This window comes from Sorex fumeus, unplaced genomic scaffold, assembly GCF_029834395.1.
Source record: "Sorex fumeus unplaced genomic scaffold, SorFum_2.1 ptg000014l, whole genome shotgun sequence".
Classification (NCBI taxonomy): Eukaryota; Metazoa; Chordata; class Mammalia; order Eulipotyphla; family Soricidae; genus Sorex; species Sorex fumeus.
In genome coordinates this window covers 6,614,274-6,620,068 of record NW_026606071.1, presented here as the reverse complement: position 1 = coordinate 6,620,068, position 5,795 = coordinate 6,614,274, and the positions used below count along the sequence as shown (strand labels likewise).

The following is a 5,795-nucleotide window of genomic DNA, read 5'->3' as shown; positions in this document are numbered from 1 at the left end:
TGACTAGCACAAGGCGATGCCCATGCACCTGTCTTTATCTGCCACTGCACGCTACACACTGTAGACTTCTCCTTGCAATATTCTTAGGGTTAGCTCAAGGGGACTGTTGGGTATGGTAGTGTGAGAGTGGTTGAAAACAGATTGTTCTGAGGATCCTAAGCTGCAGCAAGGGGTGGGGAAAAGTGGACCTATGATTCATTCTGAAGACATAGGATAGGTCTGGAGGAAAATATACCAAATTACTCTAAGACATATTGAGCAATCTGTAGGACAATTTGTTTCTTATGTTTTTATATGTATTGATTTGGTTTGGTTGGTTTGGGGGGGATGCATATGGCTGAGCTCAGTGCTTACTCCTAGCTCTGTGTTCAGGGCTTACATCCTTGTGGGGACTCCAGACCAATTTAAATAATGATAAACCATTTTAATAATAATACAATTATTTCTTAACAATGAAAAATAATTTTTAAAATTCAAAGGTTCTCACCTCCAATCCCACCAACCCACTTCTCCATCTATCCACTGCTTACCCAATTCCCTCCTACCCACCAACTTGGTGTTTTGATAGTTACATATTTACTCTTTAATTGTTATAGTTTTGGCCCCATACTTATGATAGTACTGGATTTAATGGTTTAGTTATATAGAGTTACTTTTCACAGCCATTGCCACACTCCAGGACACTTTCTGGACATCATAAGACACTAAATACCCATCTTCTGGAATTGTCGTACCGTATTTGATAGGGTTCAAATATGGTAACACCTACAAGGGGGATTAGAGTTCGCTCCAAAAGCCTCTATCCCTCTCGGAAAGACTGGCAAGCTACCGACAGTATTCCGCCCGCACGGAAGAACCTGGGAAGCTATCCGTTGTGTATTCGATATGCCAAAACCAGTAACTACAACTGGTCTCATTCACCTGACCCTGAAGGCTTCACCGACATGGCAGCACTGAGAATGATGAGAAAGGAGAGGCCGACAAAATCTCAAGGCCGAACTAGGCTGCCACAATGAAGGAAGACAAAAATGATCATCTGTAATTTCAATGCACGTATGCTAGCATCAGATACATCCATCGAGGACCTGATGGTACAAGCGAGAATGATCAAGTACGACATCATTGGTCTGACCGAGACAAGAAGGCACGAATCTCACCATGCCGTTTTCGACACTGGAGAAGAATTGTTCCTCGGAACATGCGATAAAAGAGGTGTCAAGGGGCGTTGGTGTCCTTGTCAACACAAATTTGGCCATGAGCATTGATTCATTCGAATGCCTAACAACCCGAATCGGACATTTATATTTGAATAGATGTGGCTCACTGCCTGCAGTTTCTATCTTCGTTGTCTACACACCAACATCTCATTATGATGAAAGAGAAATCGAGAAGTTCTACATGGAGCTGGAGAAGTTCTATAAAGAAGACCACACCTTCTACAAGATCATTGTGGGTGATTTTAATGCCAAGATAGGACAAGAAGATCAGCTGAAGAACTTCACATCGGAACCCATGGCCTAGAATGGAACGAACAGGGTGAGAGACTGTCTGAGTTCATCATGTCAACCAGGACCATCTATGGTAACTCACATTTCCAGAAGGCAGAATCTAAACGTTGGACATGGGAGTCTCCCGGTGGACGATTCCACAATGAAATAGACCACATCATATTCAATCGACGGTTTTGCCTGACCGATGTCACTGTTGTCCCAAAATTTCAAACGGGATCAGACCACCATCTCCTTCGTGCAAAATTCTACTTCACAGAGCGGGGAGAAAAGGCTGCAAAGTTCAAAAAGAGAACTCCCATAATGACCACCAACTGGGAACTCTTTGGTACTATTGCGGCAACATGGGAAGATGCCATTGTTGACAACATTGACGAGGAATACGATCGACTGGTTCAGCACCTCCATGAATGTGCGAGGAACGCCAAGAGAGAGATAGCCACAAAAAAGAGAGATAGCCACAAAAAATCGCCTGTCTTCGAAAACTCTTGAGCTAATTCGCCAGCGTGGTTTGGTGCATGCCTCAGGCAACCACAAGCTAACGTCTGAGCTCGCAAAGCAGTGCAGAGATGCGATCAAGGAAGACCTCAAAGAGAGAAGAGAAGAAGTACTGGTAGATGCGGCAGAAGTGGGAAAAGTATTCGTTACGCCTGCCTGTCCTTTGCCAACTACAAGACCAAGATGACTGCCCTCCGACGTCCTGATGGATCCATCACATCCTCCAGAACGGCAATGGAGAAGATTATCCATGACTTCTACTCAAATCTCTTCGATAGCCGTGTCCACTTGCTGACATACCAAATTCCACAGGATGGATATGTCGTTCCCAACGTTCTCCCTTCTGAAATTTGACATACCATTTCGTCGGTAAAGAAACAAACAGCACCCAGCCCAGACAAGGTCAGACCTGAACACCTGAAGAACCTGCCATCAGTACTCATCAATACACTGGCTCGGCTCTTCACTCGCTACCTGTCTGAATACAAGGTTCCGTCCCAATGGAAAACCAGCAGGACCGTACTACTGTTCAAGAAGGGAGACATCCATGACATTGGCAACTATCGCCCAATCTGCCTATTGTCTGTCATCTACAAGTTGTTCACTTGAGTCATCCTAAATAGGATTGGCAGAACACTAGATGAAGGACAACCATGCGAGCAAGCCGGGTTCCGCAAAGGATTCAGCACCATCGACCATATCCACACAATAACCAAACTCATTGAGGTTTCTCAGGAGTTCAAGATGCTGCTCTGTTTAACGTTCATTGATTTAAAGAAGGTCTTTGATTCTGTTGAGACGGAAGCGGTCATTGAAGCCCTAGCCAATCAGGGCATTCAAGCCCAATACATCAAGATCCTCCGTGAGCTGTATTGCGGATTCACTACCAGGATCTCACCATTCTACAAAGAAGTGATCATTGATGTCAAGAGAGGGGTTCGGCAGGGTGATACCATTTCACCGAAACTCTTCAGTGCCACCCTCGAGAACATCATGCGACGACTGGAATGGGAAGGAATGGGAGTGAAGATAGATGGTCGGCAATTACACCACCTCCGCTTTGCTGATGACATTGTTTTTAATAACACCAAACATCAGCCAAGCGGCACAAATGCTGGCCGACTTTGACTGTGAGTGTGGAAAGGTAGGACTACAGCTGAATCTTACGAAGACAATGTTTATGAGAAACAGCCTTGTTCCTGATGCCCCATTCGCTCTCAACGGAACGACCATCTCCGAATGCAACAGCTATGTGTACCTAGGTCGAGAAGTCAACATGACAAATGACCTGGCACCCAAGCTGCGCAGGAGGAAGAGAGCAGCTTGGAACGCCTTCAAGAACGTCGAAGAAATAGCTAAGAGGACGAAGAACCTCCGTCTCCGGGCACATCTCTTTGATTCCACTGTTCTTCCTGAATTAACATATGCCCCAGAGATCTGGGCTCTACGCAAGCAGGAGGAGAACGCTATTCAGGTCTCCCAAAGAAGAATAGAAAGAGCTATGCTTGGAATATCACGTTTCACTCAAATGAGAGAAAAAATCCAGAGTTCCAACATCTGTCGACGATCAAGAATCAGGCACACTGTCTCATTTGCCAAGGTGTCAAAAATCAGATGGGCTGGTCACTTAATGAGATTTAAAGATGACCGCTGGACTAGAGCTGTTACTGACTGGATTCCACGGGATGTCAAAAGACCGTGTGGCCGCCCACCTATCAGATGGTCAGACTTCTTCATCAAGATCATGAACGATCGGTTTGAGGCTCTTCATGTTCCCAGAGCGAACAGATGCCATTGGGCTACACTAGCACGCGACAGGGACAAATGGAGACGTTACTGGTGCCCACTTGAACAAATCAACGACTAACGGGAAGTTAAGTGATTTAATTGAAGTGATATTTACTCTTTAATTGTTATAGTTTTGGCCCCATACTTATGATAGTACTGGATTTAATGGTTTAGTTATATAGAGTTACTTTTCTTCTGTACTGAAGATGGGTCCATATGCCATTGAAAAGTATGCCATATATATACATATATATATACATGTATATATATATATCTTACATCTGGAGTCCTTATCACTCAATGGGCTCTGAGTTTCTTTACTATTGTAAATAATGGTGCTAAAACCTGAGAACACATACAATACATATCTCTTTGAGTTTGTGTTTTTATCTATGGGTGTAAGTAAACAAAAGTGGCACAACTGGCTCATATTATCATATCAATTTCCTTGCTTGAAAATTCAGTGGGCATCTCGAGGCTTTAAATTGAAAGGCATAATGAAAAGCTATGGCTGATGGAGGAAACAGAGTTCATATTTCTGATAACAGTTTAGTGGTTGAAATCTATACTTATTATTTTGTCATATTTTCTATAGCTTGCTTCTTAAGACTTTCCTAACCCTACATGCTTACTATGTCAGTATAGTCATCCTGACAAATTGTTTCTCTAGGGTATTAAAATAAAAAGCGTAAAATAAGTGGTGTGAACACAACTCTTGTCATGGGTCCTAGGAAATGTATGTATTAGGTTATTAGAGCTTTGTGTGCAGATTTTTAAAACGTTCTTTTGTGTGTGCGTGGTCTTACTCTCAGTCAAAATGTTTCTAAGTCTCTGAAGCAATTATCTATGGTTGCCTTGAGCCCCAAATGTGGTAGGGGTTAGGATGGGGGGAAGCCACTGAAACCAAACCTCTTGCACTCTGGGCAGCCCACCAATATTGACTCACCTTCACCAGCCCTGCTTGACGTCGGTGGCAGCCAGACAAGCAGTGAAACATGAATGGAAGAGTGGACTCTTTGGCCAATGAAGAAGAGATCAATATGACCCGAGGACCTTCAGGTGAACCTATTGCATTGGGAAGCTGTGGACCTTTTTCGTAATGCAGGCTATGTGTGTCCTTGAGAGTGCAGCATAAATTACAGAATGGGCCAATAGGAAATTGAGGTGGAGGAGAACCAACTGGCATTTCTATCTCTGTAGTGCTGTTGCCAGTGTTTGCCTTCACCATGGTAGTAGCCTGCGTCTTCATGAGATATCGGGCACAACTTTGAAAAGCTTGCATTCTTCCAGGGATCCCAATAAAGTTACAGCTATCCTTTTACCCTCCTCCCCTGCCATTCTCAACCTTTCCTCTTTCTGCAAAGCCAACTCAAAATTTAAAGAGATTACCCCAAGAACCTTACTTTTGAAGTTTTTCAAATCCTCACATCCTAGTGGGAAAGTAAAGGCATTGTTTGAAGGAAAGCTTTGGAGAAAAGACTTGCTTAAAACAAATGAGGAATTTTCGGCTTTACTAATTAGCAGTGGAAATTCAGCTACGATCCAAATAAAAGATCCAACCTTTTCATGACCATGGTTGACACCTTTCTTAACTGGCAAACCTCAGAGGCCAGCTGTAGGCTATCAGAGAAAATCTTCTTTTTAATTCTCTTCCTCGAGAAGTTCTATGGCTTTTATTAAATTTCAAACAACATGCTTGGGTGCTTATATCAAAGATTAGAAAAGCATTTATACATTTTTAAACAAGTATGTAGAGTTGGAAAAGCTCTTTGGTTTCTATGATTGATCCTAATTGAATTTCTATGTGGTGAGGGTGAAAAAAATGAGCTTAATTTAAATGAGGAAGCCAAATTTGGGTCATTCAAAAGAAAAGAACATTGAAAAGCATATTTTAAAAAAAAGTGGTGGGGACCAATTTCAAAAAACACACGTGCATCCTGGCAAACACCAGAGACTACTCTGAAATGATGATTTCTGAGGGGAAACTGAGTCAGCCATGGA

General features: G+C 42.9%; 1 pseudogene; it reads left to right on the top strand.

Moving 5' to 3' along the window:
* Nucleotides 1-4,789: 4,789 nt before the first annotated feature.
* Nucleotides 4,790-5,065, top strand: LOC130021117 (synaptojanin-2-binding protein-like; annotated as a pseudogene).
* The last annotated feature ends 730 nt before the right edge of the window (nucleotides 5,066-5,795 follow it).